This window comes from Atractosteus spatula, unplaced genomic scaffold (assembly GCF_055471065.1).
Source record: "Atractosteus spatula isolate fAtrSpa1 unplaced genomic scaffold, fAtrSpa1.hap1 Scaffold_142, whole genome shotgun sequence".
NCBI lineage: Eukaryota > Metazoa > Chordata > Actinopteri > Semionotiformes > Lepisosteidae > Atractosteus > Atractosteus spatula.
In genome coordinates, this window is record NW_028296700.1 from 51739 (window position 1) to 67469 (window position 15731).

The following is a 15731-nucleotide window of genomic DNA, read 5'->3' on the forward strand; positions in this document are numbered from 1 at the left end:
TTAAAATAATGAACTACTAATTATTATTAAATTATACGTCCTATCATAACATCGCACAAGTTCCAGGAAAAGTGAGGGGTGTCTATTCACATTGCCACCACCACTATCCTGATTCTCATTGTTCATCATAACCAGCTCTCGGTTTTCAAAGTTATCTTTATCAGGTTCTACTACAGTACCCCTGACCATTAAATTATTTTCTACTCCAGCATTCTCATTGTGTGGATCGGATTGGTCATGTGGAATGTTGTGTCTCTGAATCTTTTGTGTCTCAACAAAAATGCTTTTGCAAGATAAATTATTTTATTAACATACTGACGCTTGATGTTGGTAAGGGGTCAGTCTTTAAACCACTTTTAAAACCGCATGTTTAGTCATTTACATCCATCAGCATTCAGCGCATTTGTACCATAAAACGCCATTGCCAGGTCGTGAAATGCTGCCTTTAGAGCTGCATTCTCTGTAGAAGTTATGTCAAAAAGGAAAGTGGTAAACGACTGGACTTTTTTTGGTAGATCGGTTGTACATCTGCAAAAACAGATTTTAGGCACTTGAATTCTCTCTTTTTACCCGTTTCATTAGTGCTCACCATAGCTAGTAACTGAGCTATGCAGCTCACACACTTTAAAGCATTACCATTTAGCAAGTCTCTAAACCCACTACTAGTTCTATCCAAAGGTTTGGCACGTTTTTAATCCGGACAGTGTTTTGTTAACTAAGGCCTTCCATGAAGAAATGCTCCACTGGGCCTAGTGTCTGCTCCCCCATTTCTCCCACATCTTTTTCCACTCTCGAAAATGCTGCATCTGTGTGATTAAGAAATAGATATTAAGGATTAGTCAGCAATGCTGAATATATCAAAAACAGAAAACTGGGTTACCTAGGAACTTTTAATTATGTTAACATTCCTCCAAAAGAAGTAACTGTTTAAGTGATATGGAACCAAGTTCATGTTTGTTTTGGGGTAACCTTTTAATTGTAACTGATGAAAGAGATGTTTTAAAATGCAACTTGGCACCGCTTAAATAATACTAACCTTTTTTCATGGTTGTGCTGTGCCTTACGTTTTGGGCTCCACTAACATTATTTGAAGCCGGAGCAGTGTCTTTATGAATGAGAAAAAAAAGGGTGTTAGGTGTTGACCATGATACCTAATACCACAAATTACCAAGAAAATAGAAAACTGATGTAAGCAGGACATTTTTTTAATTAGTTAAATTCCCCTTTAAATGTGATTGATAAAAGTGTGTTTTATAATGCATCACAGACAACTCTTTTGTAATACACACTATTTGTCAAAGATTATTTAGAAATGCTCTGCTTCTCTTCCGCACGTTAATTCCCCGTCGAGCCTGCTGCCTGCGGCAGTTGTATAACAGGAGCATCTAATGGAAATGAATAGGTACATGCTCTCGTTAGCAATGGTGTTAAGTTCTCTGCAGCTGACACTTGTGACGCCATTTATGTTCGCTACAGCCATTGGCTTATATCCAGACTCACTCAGAAAGAAAAGAAAGAACACTGTCCACAATACAGATGTACACGGTTGTAATTCTTACCCACTGATGACGGAGAGTTCTGACGACTCCAACACCACAGATTTATTCCCTGTTGAGCCTGTCGCCTGCGTCAGGTGTATATCTGCGTCAGGTGTATATCTGTAATGGAAACGATATGGATGCATGAGACACGCTATCGCTAGCAAAGCTGTAATTTCACTTTCAATAAGACGAATGTACATACCCAAGAAAAATTCATCGTCATCCATCAAGTCCTGCAGTGCAAAGCTTCAAAAAAGGGAATCTTCCACTGTCTGTATCTGCTCTTTGCATGCCACTGTTCTATTTTTCTGAAGTCCAAATATCTCCCAAGACTGACAGACTCGGACACTGCAAGCCAAGTCCTTATGTAGGTTTTTAGGTCACTTCACTGTCCACGCCCGAAACCGTAAAGTTCTGAGAGATGTGTTTTTTAGAGATATGAACCCTAACCCTTTTATGACCTAGCAGTTCCAACTGCAGAGAAGTTGTCAGTAAAATGTAAAGATCTAAACATTCCACAAAAGCTTTACATTTTTTAATCTGATATAATTTTGCACATAATTTTCTTTTCTTCCCCCAAATCATGAGGTTTGTGGTTGGGGTCTACTATAGCACCCCAACCAATTTAAAAGTGTTTATGCTTAAAATTAGCTGGGGTGTCCGGCATAAACTACCGACTGAGCTGTCTGGACCAGCCACTGACTGCCGCGAAGATGGCCTCTTTGAATGAGGAACATGTCGTTGAGGAAACTGAAGTGGTACATTATTAGTAATATTTTCTGATGGGGGTTTGTTGTTTCAATCTATGGTTAGGTATGTTATTTTCAACACTTGGCTTTTTCGCCAGACAGTGCATCAACCCAGATGGACTTCAGATTTCCTGTCCATTCTGAAAGTGATTCCGGTGATGAGGAACTGACAATATCTGACATGAAAGAGTCACTACAAATGGTAAATATTTTAGGAAAAAGCACAAGTTAAAGTTAAAGTCTTAAAAGTTACAGACATCCAATGACTGTATAACTGATTCATTTGTGCCCAGTCACTGGAAGCTTTAATGCGATTCTTTTCCCATCCTTATTTCTTTGTTCCCATGAATTTACTCTATAGTAAAGGAAAAGTAAAAGCTGGCAACTGCAGGTATTCTTTGTCTGTGATGAACTGCTTGTGCAGAGAGTTATATTAGCTTTACAGGGGGTGTAGTTTGGTGGTAGCGCACATGCCTTGCAAATGTGAGGTTCTGGGTTCAATTCCTGGCATTTCTAGGTGTTTTGTGTTACCACCCTCACATAGCAAACGTCTTTGCTTGTGTTCAGAGAGAGCCAGGTTTATACAATTAAATCTAGATACTCTTGAAGTGCTACAATGTTGCTCTACTGCTTTAAAGGTACTTCCAATGCATTTAGTCTTGTTAACTATCAAATGATTTTAACTAATTTAACGTCATCTACAAGAAAGCCAGAGAAGGTCTTCCGATTTGTCTTGGCTGTTAAAGAAGCACCTGTTTAATCTCAGCCGGGATTTCTTGAGAGCTCGTTCAGCGAGCAAGTCCTCCCTCTGGACTCCGCACTGAGCTGAAAACTGAGTGAGCTCCTCACTGCGTGTCCTTTACTGTTACATGTGCTCTTGTGTAGATTATCTACATGCAGCACAGTGACAAGAACACCTTGAACGTGTTCCGTATGGGAAGGAAAATGATAAAGAGAACGTGTAAAATATCCATGGTACAATTAAAAAACATGAAGGACAAAACAACGACTTTTGAAGATCACAAGAGATTCAAGAAACACAACCATCCCCTTGAATGCTGAACTCTTAAGTTAAAAGACTGATTGTTAACCTACAAAGCGAAGGACATGACCTGTAAATCTCTTCATGGTTTAAAGTTTACGAAATAAAACAATTTCTTTATTTCTTGATAGATGATTTATTGAATTTAAACAAAATCACAATTAAAAACCTTTTGGGTTAAACTGTTATACACACACTCTGACGAAGACAAACATTAGTGTCTTCCAATGTGTGCACGCCCATTTCTCAAAAACAAAAAAAAAATTAATTGAATTTAATTTATTTACTTTTTATGCTTGCATCGTTTTTTAATATTTCCGTAAAATCTTGTCTTCTTACTAGTCTTGATATACATTTTTCGAACATGGTGCAATAATTTTGTTATTAGTTTCAGTTTTGGAAAATTGCGGCCAGAAGCTACCGAAACTGGTAATGTTCACATAATAGCAGCATTTTGGGTGGAAAAAGGTATTTCTTCATATGAATCCTAACACTTTTATGGGCGGCATTCTAGGACTTCTCACTTCAGATACAGCTGTCAATACATCATACATTTCTACTCCATTAATATCAGCAGTGCTATTGCTACCGAACAGTAAATATAGATCTTGGCAATACTTCATGAGATCATTTTTAGAAAATTGTTTATTTTAAGTTTTCCAACAAATCTGAACTGTAATTGTGAAATATTACAGCTGAGAATACAAAAGGAATATGAAGATCAAATTCAATGTGTGAAAATGATTTTCTTGGAAGTTGCCGATGTTGGTCATTATTGATCAATCTAGGTGGTATTGAATTACTAAATTGATTACTTGTTGTAGCTAGAAACGTGCAAAACACTTGCATTTCTTCAAAAAATCAAGATGTTTTAGAGAAAAATAATTGAGTTTTGGCAGAGATTATGTTTACATGGGAATCACGAGAAGTGAGCCACTGGGCAACTACCAATCTTCCGCTTAAGAGAAAAAGTTACAAGAACTAACATTTTGCCAAGTTATAAGAAGACATAGCTAGAGAAATGTGGCAGTGAATGAAGAAGGCAAGGACAGGGTTCAAACCCATAATCTTCTTTTTCATTGATCTTCGATCTTTGGTGACACCTTACCACTTGGCACCGTGCTTTCGTGCTCCAGTAAAACCAGCTCCAGCTCAACCTAAATGGAGGCACACATGTTTCCACGGTAAATTTACTCCTGCTCCCAAACCAATATGGTGCAGCGATATCTGAGAATGGCACTGTCACTGCATGTGAGTCGATACCATGTTCAACCAATGCTAGTAATATTACTGTTGTAACAAAGGAGCAAGAGAGGTGCAGTTGGTAGAGCTGGCGACCCTTAAGTTCAGAATTGTGGATTCAAGGGTCGTTTGTGTCTTTTCTGATCCCTTTAAACTTTTATAGTAGGACAGTGCAAGAAGGACGTGACAGTGTACAGTGACAACCCAATGTCTTATGTGCTTTGTGTAATTCAGCTTTCTTACTGCTTTGGGGCTCGATTCAGATATCGCTGTAAAAGCAAGGGGCAAGCAAAGGTTTTTCTAAATCGAGGGTGATCTGCTCACAAGTAAGTTTAAACACCTGAGCATTTACCGTTTGAAGACAACACTTTGTTGCAATACTTTTGCTTCTTAATTTCACATAATGGTATTTTAGCGGGGCAAAGTAGTCTAGCCCTTGTACAACTTTGATCACTGATTAGAGCTTTAAGTTACGGCAGCTAGAGTAGTAGTAATGGCAAGATCATATTTGGAGTCAAGCATTTCTCATTTCTTATGCAGAGCCGTCGACTCGGAAAGCACTGCCGAGTGAAATAAGGAATTGTGGGTTCAGATTGCTTTAACTGAGAGCTGCCTTGGTCTGTTCATACTGCCTACATGCTTTGAATTGCTGGCATTTTCTGCAAGCGTTCCATTCTGAAGTTTCATGAAATTCCTTACATTTGAGACAACACATTTCATTTGGGTTACCTAATTCATAGTGCAAACTGTATCTGCATGGGAATCCTGTGGCTCATGAAGCCGTTTGTTATTCTGTTGTGAGGTGTGAGGGGCATAATGCAAATCAAGCTGGTGAATAGAAAATGAAACAGGAGTCACTTCTTGAGCTACGAATTCCAGTTGCTTGCTTTCTTCTGTTTCTTTTATATTTCAGTCATTCACTGTCAGCTAGCACTGGAACAATTCAAGAGAGGTAAAAACAGAAGCTGTCGGGAGTGGGATTTGAACTCCACACCCAAGCCAGCTGGAAAGACACATGTTCTTGAGTCTGGTGCCTTAGACCACTCGGCCATCCTGACAAAAAAGACCAAAAGGTGTGCTGAATGCACCAGTAGTTGACTAAACTGAGTTTCTTTGCCAAGTTGCCTTGAATGGATCATGGAAATCAAATATACGGATGGATTCAGAGTGTGCTTTCCAAAGATTGTGTAACATTTCCTTTGCTAGGGCGCAGTTGTCTTCCCAATCTTGATTACCTAAAACCAGGTCCCATCAGTTTTAGCTTTCCTTCCTGGGGAACAAAGGTTGTTTTCAATATTTCTAATTTTGGTTTCAAGATTGCAATTTAGTGTGAAGCACAAAAGCCAGCTGGATAAATCTCTTACATGTCATTTATAATGGCCTTTCAACTAATAGCCCGTGCACGGATCAGACCCCAGCTGTTGGTTCGAGTTACGTTACCCTCTGCAACATGCAGATGAAAAACTAAAATCTGCTTCTTCATTATATACACAGTGAGCAAATTTTTTGAGCCTACAGCCCCCTGCGAACTCTGTATTTGATTGTGGTACAGGACCGGTCTTGGAGAAATGAAGTGAGGAGGGTGTGTTAAAAGGCTCGCAGTATCCATGGGAGGGCTCAAACCACCAGGCTTTCATTTAAAAGCTGAGCCACAAAGACTCAAGTACAGCTTTACACTTCTCGGTCTCAGTGAAATTGATACATTCGGTGAGTTTCCGGAGATTAATTTTTTTAAAGGAAAACAACCAACAGCAGGTGAGATCTGCTGGATTTTTTTCATTCTGTACAGTGATTACTAAAGGGTACCCTGTGAAAATATGAGTTTTGATGAGAAGGGATGGACATACAAAGTCAGCAGACTTGCAGAATTGGAGGGACGGTGAGGGATGCAGGTCCAGCAGCAGCAGAACCTGATCGGTATTAATCAACTCTGATGTGAGCACTGAACTTCCTGATGTTGAGTCAGACATGCTACCGTTGCACCACAAGGTATTGTCCAAGGTTCGTTCGAGGGGTTGGAAGAGATCTGAGCACAGCTCCCCTATTTACAAACCAGATTTTTATACCACACACATTTCACATCTCCTCGCCATGTATGCATGAAACTATGGCATATCCCAAATATTGAAAATGATCAACTTGGTGAATTTCCTCCTACTTTCATTAATTTGAAAAGAACAATCTGTGTCCCTGGATCTGTTATCATGAACACCACCGTAACTTCTTTACCTTCAATCTTCTTTCCGGTTCATGCCATGTAAAATAACATAATCAGTGGAGCTACAGTACTCCTGCAGTTCCAGTGGCGCAATCAGTCAGTGCTTGGTAATTATAACATAGTGCTCAGTGAAGACATGACAAAGTCGTGAGTTTGAGCTTCATCTAGAGCAGCATGTGTTTCTGTCTGGACAGGTAACCAGTGATCCATGTTTTTTAAATGGAGATGGATCTTCTGTTAATTGCGCTCCTGTTGGGAGAGGTCAAGTTGTTAAGTTTACGAGGTGATGGTAAATATCCTGTCCAGGAATATCGGGAGTGTAGGGGTTGGATCTGTAGATGTAGTGAAGACAACAGTGGTGATGGTGCATCTGCGCTTTGTGTGAGAGCCGGGCAGGAAGAACAATCTGTGGTCTGGGAAGAAGAGACTCTCTTCAGAAGAGCAGCGCTCCTGACAGTAGAGAATTAAAAAAAAAATCTTCAGCTCCAGGGCCGCTGATTTTTCTCCTTTGGGGAATTGAAAGATGGTGTAGTATGTGACTTCGTAGCACAACGGTAGTGTGTCTGACTCCACATCAAAAGGTTGTGTGTTCAAGTCACGTCGGGGTGAGCTGTTAGCCTTTCAGGTTCTGCTTTGCTGGAAATGGATTTCTCATGGGGCATTTGAGTTCTAATAATGAGAAATGCTTCCAATTATATAGTGCTTTTCTGGACACTCCACTCAAAGCCCTCTACAGGTAATGGGGACTCCCCTCCACCACCACCCACGTGCAGCATCCACCTGCTTCAATCTGTACCATCAACCACCAGTTCTATCTCTACACCACACAAACAAATCGAAACGAAGTAACATTACAGTATAGGACACGCAGTGAGGAGTTCGTGCAGCGATTACTCTTGAAAACGACAAGAGAAAAGGCACGCTGTACATCTGCGAAACATCATTTCTGACTTTAGAAGTCAAACCTACAATCTTATGATCCAAAATCAGATGTGTTATCCTTTAAACCACTGGCCCATCACATACCTGAATTGCCCCATAGTGAGCTCTGCACTGCTACTATTAATACACCGCCTCATCTAAAATGTGAGAGACGTGTTTTCTACATTTTTATTAGTTTTAAAATATAATCTATTTAAAACAGAAACAGGGTTTATGTGTTGCACTGAAATTCCGATTGATTTCGAATTCAAAGAAAAACTGTTTTCTTCCACAACACCGTGAAATTATCACGTCCTCCAGGCTCTACTTCTCTCTTTAGATAGTAAAGCAGACTTTGCTGGGTGAGCATTTGCTCCAGTAAATTAGGTCACGTATCATGTTAAATCACTTCTTCTAAACACAACATTTCCAGGTGCACGTTTTCTCCATGAGAAAATACATTTTTTCCTAACAAGATCTTGTTTTTTAAATCAAAGAATACAGAAAGAAAAAAAAACAGTGTCGCAAAAGAACTGTGTTGCCCTTGGGAGATGTCAAGCGCATTGGACATAAAAAGTGCCAGATAAAAGCCATTTCTCTTCGTTTCACTTAGTGTCGGAGCTGCCATTGCATGTAAAGGAGGCAACTTGCTCTTGGAGCATGTTCAGTATGCATTGAGCACAGATGTCTCTGAGCGGTGCCATAGCTTAGTTGGCTAAAGTGCCTGTTTAGTAAACAGGAGATCCTGGGTCCGAATCCTAGCAGTGGCATTCTTCCTAGCTTGTTGTGCAGAATGTATGATTTTGGACAATGACATAAAGCTTGATTTAGTTTAATGCAGGTATTCATTTGCTTTCTGAAACAACTTTTTTCCTGAGAAATTCCTAAAGCTTGCCAAGTTATATGAAGACCTAGATAGAGAAACATATTGATGAATGAAAATGGCACAGACAGGGTTCGAAATCATGATCTTCTTTTTTGGTGATCTTTACTCCTGCTCCCAAACCAATATGTGGCTGCGATATCTGATAATGGCACTGTCACTTCCAGCTGTCAGCCTATGATACCATGTTCAACCAACACTAATAATATTACTTTTGTAATAAAGGAGCAAGCGAGGCACAGTCGGTAGAGCTGGTGACCCTTAAGTTCAGAATTGTGGATTCAAGGGCAAAGTGCAAGCAGGAACGTGACAGTGTACAGTGACAACCCAATGTCTTATGAGCTTTGTGTAATTCAGCTTTCTTACTGCTTTGGGGCCTGGAAATATCGCTGTGAAAGAAAGGGGCAAGCAAAGGCTTTTCTAAATTGAGTGTGATCTGCTCACGAGTAAGTATAAACACCTGAGCATTTACTGTTTGAAGACAACACTTTGACAAAATACTGCTGTTTCTTAATTTCACATAATGGCATTTAGACGGGGCAAAGTAGTGTAGCCCTTGTGCAACTTTGATTAGCGTTTGTTATTCGATTTTGAGGTTTCAGGGGCATAATGTAAATTGAGCTGGTGAATAGAAAATGAAACAGGAATCACTTCTTGGGCTAAGAAATCCAAGAAGCATGAAAACTCTCAGGTTTTAACAGTGCAGAACACTCACAAATCGCAGTGTTGCTGCTTTTTTCTGCTGCTTTTATATTTTGGTCTTTGACTTTTGAATGTATACCTTACCGGAAATCTTTCTTCACTTACAGACAGCTCAAAAAGTTCTTAATGTAGAAATCGGAGCCCATTTAAATGTTCCTTTCTGCTAATCACATTTAAGTGTTGATGAAGCATTTTCCTCCCCATCATGTTCTTGATAAGCGGTTTCTTTGTTTCCTCCTATTGTCATTTTCAGCGAGCACCACAAGACAGGAACAATGCACAAAAAAGAAAAAAAGCTGTTAGAAGTGGGATTTGAACCCACGCTTCCATTCAGAGACCAGAACACCCAACCAAGATGAAAGATGTTAGTTCTTGAGTCTCATAACTTAGACCATACAGCCATCCTGACAAGCAAAGACAGAAGGCATGCTGAATCTAACCTTATCTATATTTATCACTAATATTTACAGGAATACTAGCATTAAAACAATCAGTAGCACTATCATCATCAATACTCACATGAACACTAGCATTAATATTAAAACTACCGATTGTACTCACACTAATATTAACATGAAGACACTAATATTAGTATTAGTAGCTGTCTGTGACGTCACACCGCTCTTTGTGATGAAGGCGAGACACAAGCCGTGAACAGTGACGTGGCGCCTGTTGCCGTGGTTACCATACTGATGATTTGTAAACAGTGGAAAAATGTATCTAAAATGTTACCTACACAAATTTATCAACATGGAATATAATTTTTAAGCTCTAGCATACAATTCCTAAACAATCATTTGAATAACAATTCTTTAATTTCGGATTGAACATTATTAACACTAAAGGCACTATGGTAATTGATCGATATAGGCAGTATTGACTGTTTTCTAGATATTTAAAACAGGGACAAAATGGGAAAAGAATCAGTACTCGCCAATCAGTGAAGTTAATAGTTTTTTTCTACGGCTCTTCAGTTGAATTAATTGATTGTCGATAGATAAGTGATCAATATCTCTCCTCTGAGCGCTCAGCGTGCCTCCCGCGGTCTCGCTCTCTGATCCCGGCGCTCTGGCTGGTGTCTGTGACGTCACATCGCTCTTTCTGATGGAGTAGATCGCGTCTCCGCTGGAGGAGACTCCAGTCCGGAGCCCGGGGAGCTTTTCTTACAAATATAATATCTGCAATAATAAAACTTACCAGGCTGTGAGGAGAGGCGATTCATAACAGCTGGAGAAGAAGAACGGCAAACCGAGAAATGAAATTCATTAAGCAGGAAAAAAAAAGATTTACTTTACAGACTATTGCGTTGTATAGCGTAATCCCGTAGAGCAGAAGAGAAAGACCACAAGTCTGTGTAATAAGCGCTTTTAAGCGTTTTACATGAATCTCCACAGAATAGAAGCCAGGAGGATCAGACTCCTGATCCTGGAAGTTCAAGGGCATCTCCTGGTTTTATTTCCATTCGAGCTCTCAGTTCCTCATGCGGTTTGATGATTGAATTAACTGTGTAACTGTTATCAGACTCTCTTTAACTGTATATTTATAAGACTCTCCGTGAGAGACGTGTGGGAGACGCTGAATTCCAGGGCTGGTGTGGAATCACACACAGACAGGTCTTCTGTGTGATCTGAGTCCCACTGCTCAGAGCTACAGACTGGTTAACTGGTCACTATTGTAGATACGCCCATCGGTCTGCTGCTGATGATCATAATACACTGATAAGAGTGGCAATACTGCTGTTCATTAAATAAGTAAAAATAATAATAAGAGATAATCATATATTGCTCAATTGTCTGTCAAACACTTCTGACAGAGGTTTGGAGGCTGACTTACAGTAAAGACAATGAATCAGGACAGTACTACTGAAGGGCTGGAGGGTCCCAGAAAGGGTTAAAAGAAACTTCTTGCTTCTGACCTGGAACAGAGCCCACAGCTGCCAGATCAGTGACCCAGTTCACAGAGAGGAGAACCAGGAGCTCTGCTCTGTCTCTAAGAGGCTGTGAGGAAGGAGAAAAGGGGGAGATGTGACCTGAGTCCAGGCTGTTCTGTCTGATATTATTCATGTAGCAGCACTGATTGTCCGAATATCTTCTGGTTCTGGATTTTCAGATAAAGAGAAGGATGGAGATGAGCTTCTGTCTGTTCAGGAGGTAGGAGTTTGGAAAGTACTGAGGGTCCCAGAGCTCTGTGTGTGAGTCTGAGCTGTGAAGCTGACAGAGAAGGGTTTTTTTTATTCTGCATCTGAAATTTTTTTTCCTTTGCCAAGTGATGTTCCATCCCCTTCAGATACTCTACACAGACTGTCAGAGTGAGAGAAGTGGAGAGAGAGTTAGACAGATAAGAGCACACACAGCGAGAGAGACAGGAAGGGGGAGAGAGAGGAGAAGGAGCAGGAAGACAGTGCAGGTGTTCAACCACACTGTGACCACAGGATACAGGAGGCTTTTCTCAGCTGCTGAGGAGCTCAGGGCTGATGGCCACTCAGGCTCAGAGGCTCTGGCAGTAGTTAGGTCTGAGAGCTTCTCCTCATACTGACACTGGAGCTCTGAGAGTCAGCCTCCATTCTGACAGGAACAGCCCCTCCTGTTCAGCCCTGAGAGACACCCTCAGAGAGCTGTGTGGGGAGAGGACCTGTCACCCTGTTCAGCCCTGAACACTGGGATCTCTGTGTGTCACTCTGTTCAGCACTAGAGCTCCGAACACCATGATCCCCCTTGTGTCTCCCTGTACAGCACCAGAGCTCTTTGAACACTGGGCTCTCCTGTGTGTCTCCCTGTACAGCTCAGTTTTCAGCTGTCTCATCACACTGACACCCACAGCCTCACAGTACAGCCTGGCTTCCTGTCCTATAAGAGTTCAGAGCAGTAAAACCACAAACTCACTGCAGAGTCTGACCTTAGCTCCAGTAAAGCTCTGACGAAACAGGCTCATTTCCTAAAGACATAAAGACATGAAGCGAAGAGAAAGTGCAGTTTTATTGAAGATAATATGTCCTTCTGTTGTCATGTCATTATATGACATTTTTTTCATCCTGACCTAACAGGGATGTTGCCTTGAATCACAGCTGTTCGGCTGTATTAACAAGGACTGATTGTTTCTAATTCATCATTTTGTCATTTTTGTATACTCTGAAACTGACTCCTGCTCTTCTGCTCCTGCAGTTATTATGGTGAAGCTGCAACAAATACTACTCCTGCTATTACTCCTACTACTGCTAATACTCTACTATGACAACAGTTACTACTGCTACTACAACTATGACAGCTACTACTACAGATGCCACTGATAGAACTGCAACTAATAATATTTTACTGCTACTCCTACTGCTACTACTAAAGCTACTAGTACTACTGTTACTACTGCTGCAAGTACTACTGTTACTGCTACTACTGCTGCCACTGACACTTCTGCTACTACTAATAATGAGGAGGTGAGCTGTGTTCTCACTTTTCAGCCTGGGTGTATTAACAAGTACTGATGTTTTCATGTTGTTGTTTTTTTACTTTAAAACTGATTCCTGCTCTTCTGTTCCTGCTTCTGCAGTTATTATAGTGAAGCTGCAACACAGCTCTGCTATATTGTTGAATTGGCAGGGCAGGCTAAAGAGGTTTGGCATGCCATCACATATCCAGGCCAACTTCCACAGGTGCACTATTGAGAGCATCCTGACTGGTTGCATCACTGCCTGGTATGGGAACTGCAACACCCGGGATCGCAAAGTACTGCAGAGGGTGGTGAAGTCAGTGCAGCTCATTACCGGCTGTGAGCTACCAAACATCCAGGATATCTACTCAGCTAGATGTCTGAAGAAGGCCAGGTCCATTCTCAAGGACCCCAGTCATCCCAGTCACAAACTGTTTTCTCTCCTACCGTCCGGTAAACGGTACCGAAGCATTCGGTCAAAGTCCAACAGACTACAGAACAGCTTCTACCTCCAGACAATAAGACTGCTAAATAGCCAACCTGCAGCTCCTTCAGCAAATCACCTGTAATGGCTACATGGACACACAGTTTTCACTGTATTCAGCATAACCGCACTACTTGTATATATTGCATACACCATGGACACATACTCAGCTCTAGCTCTACTCATATTGAGTTTTATTACATTTTTATTACATCTATTATTATGTAACCTTATTTTCATAACCTCAATTTTGTGATTTTTGTGATTTTTGTGAGCTCGCGGAAAAGACACTTCATTGCCAGCAACTACTGCTGCACGCTGTATTGTTGTGCATTTGATAAATAAACTTTGATTTGATTTGATTTGATAGAGTTTAAATACAGCATAACTACTAATACTACTACTGTTACTACTGCTAATGCTTCTACTATTACTACTGCTACTACTACTGCTGCCACTGATACAACAGCAACTGATAAGATTTTACTGTTACTCCTACTGCAATTACTAATGTTACTAAAGCTTGTACTTGTCATGAAAGTGTTCTTTCCGGACCCTATGCAGGTGACACAATCCGGGGTAAAGTGAAGAAAACACAGGGGAAAAAGGCATGCAGGATACGGGAATGAAAACAGGGGGGCATGTCCATGGAGTGCTGGTGGTCGGGGGAGGTGTGGCCGAGGCAAACAATCCAGTGAAGAGCCAAAAGGGAAATCCAAAAACAGGGTAAAGTCCAAGGCCAGGCGATCCATCCGAGACAGACCATTAAAAAAACAGAACAGGATCGGGACCGGCAGGGGAAACGGGAACAGGAACAGAAACTAAAACCTTAGCAGGGTCAGGCGCATCCAGGTCCCGGGCTCGGATGATGCAGGAACCAACGCAGAGCCCGGATTAGCATCAGCGTCTGGCTTTTAAGGGGGAACTGAAAAGGGGCTGGAACAGGGAACAGGTGAGGGAAATGAAACTAACAAGGAAGGGCTGGAGCGCCCTTAAGAGGAGGAGTTGCGATCGTGACACTACTATTATTACTGCTGCAAGTAGAATTCTTACTGCTACTAATACTGCTGCCACTGACACTACTGCTACTACCACTACTACTAATAAGGACAAGGTGAGTTGTGTCCTCACTCTGATCAGCCTGCCGGTATATCAGGGTATCAGTGTTAGTTTAGCTCTACTGTGCTGTTAGAGAGTCTCAGTCTCACAGTCAGCTCCACTCAGAGAGACACTGGGGCCACAGCTGGAGGGGCTGGAACATCTGTGTGGACTGGAGCTGCACAGGGACAGACTCAGGGTCTGAGGGAGTCAACTGGAAGAGCTGCTGTCCACCAAGCTCAGTACAGAGGTGACAATCACTGTTGGGCTTTTCTTTCTTTTTTATTTAAATTATTGGGCTCTGTTCACAGCCACAGGACAGCCAGTTCTTATTCAGTCCACCTTGTCCCTGTATTTCTGTGCTGACCTGAGTGACCTCACTGCCACCTTGAGAACAGACTCTCCTCACACTGTCCTTGACCAGGACCAGAAGTCTCACTGCAGGACACCAGTCATTGGACACTGCCTAACAGAGACAGCAGGACACACAGGACCATATTCAGGACACCAGTCACACAGCTACTAAAACCATTGTCCACTGCAGTGACCATAGTGACTATAGGTGTCAGAATCTCAGAAACAACGTCATTACAGGCATTGTCCACTGTAGTGAACATAACACAGAAAACCAGAATTAAAACCGTCCATTGCAGTACTCCCAGCTCCCAAAAAACACAGGGACACTATCAGTATATCTACTGTCCACTGCAGTGCCCACAGGTTACAGGAACACATTCATTACAGCCACTGTCCACTATAGTGACCACAGTACCAAGAAACAAGGGAACACAGACAGCAAGACACAGGACCATAGTAATAGGTTTACTCCATGCTGAAAAGAGAAGAGAGAAAACACAATGTTTCGGCTGTGAAGCCTTCTTCAGGTGTGGAGAAGGTGTTCATAGCACACCTGAAGAAAGCTCCACGGCCAAAACGTTGTGTTTTCTCTCTTCTCTTTTCAGCATGGAATAAACTTATTACTAGTTCCTTAGCAGACTACGCATGGTGACGCAGCTACCCACCTGAACTACAGGACCATATATACATAATTGATTATCGATACTGATTTACAATTATAATACTTGTCTGCAACTGCAGAGATTTTTTAGTGTTAAAATCTGATCTCTTCCTGCCCCTGTAGCACCTGCAGCTCTGCTGTCTGTGTCTGTGTGTTTCCTCCCTGTTGGGAGTGTCTACAGGGAGAGGAAACAGTGATGTGGCTCTCATATATATGGAGAAGACTGAAAGGGCCCTGTCTGATTGGCCGTCCCGCCTGTGTGAGAGGTTCCTGCTGTCAGTCTGAAAAGGCAGTGCTGTGTGTGATTGGCGGGGTGGGGGGCTGTGTTGTTACTGGGGGGTCCGGGGTGTGGAGCAGCAGTTCAATTGCCCTGTGGGCTCAGGGGTGAAGACAGGGGTCTCAGCTGCGCT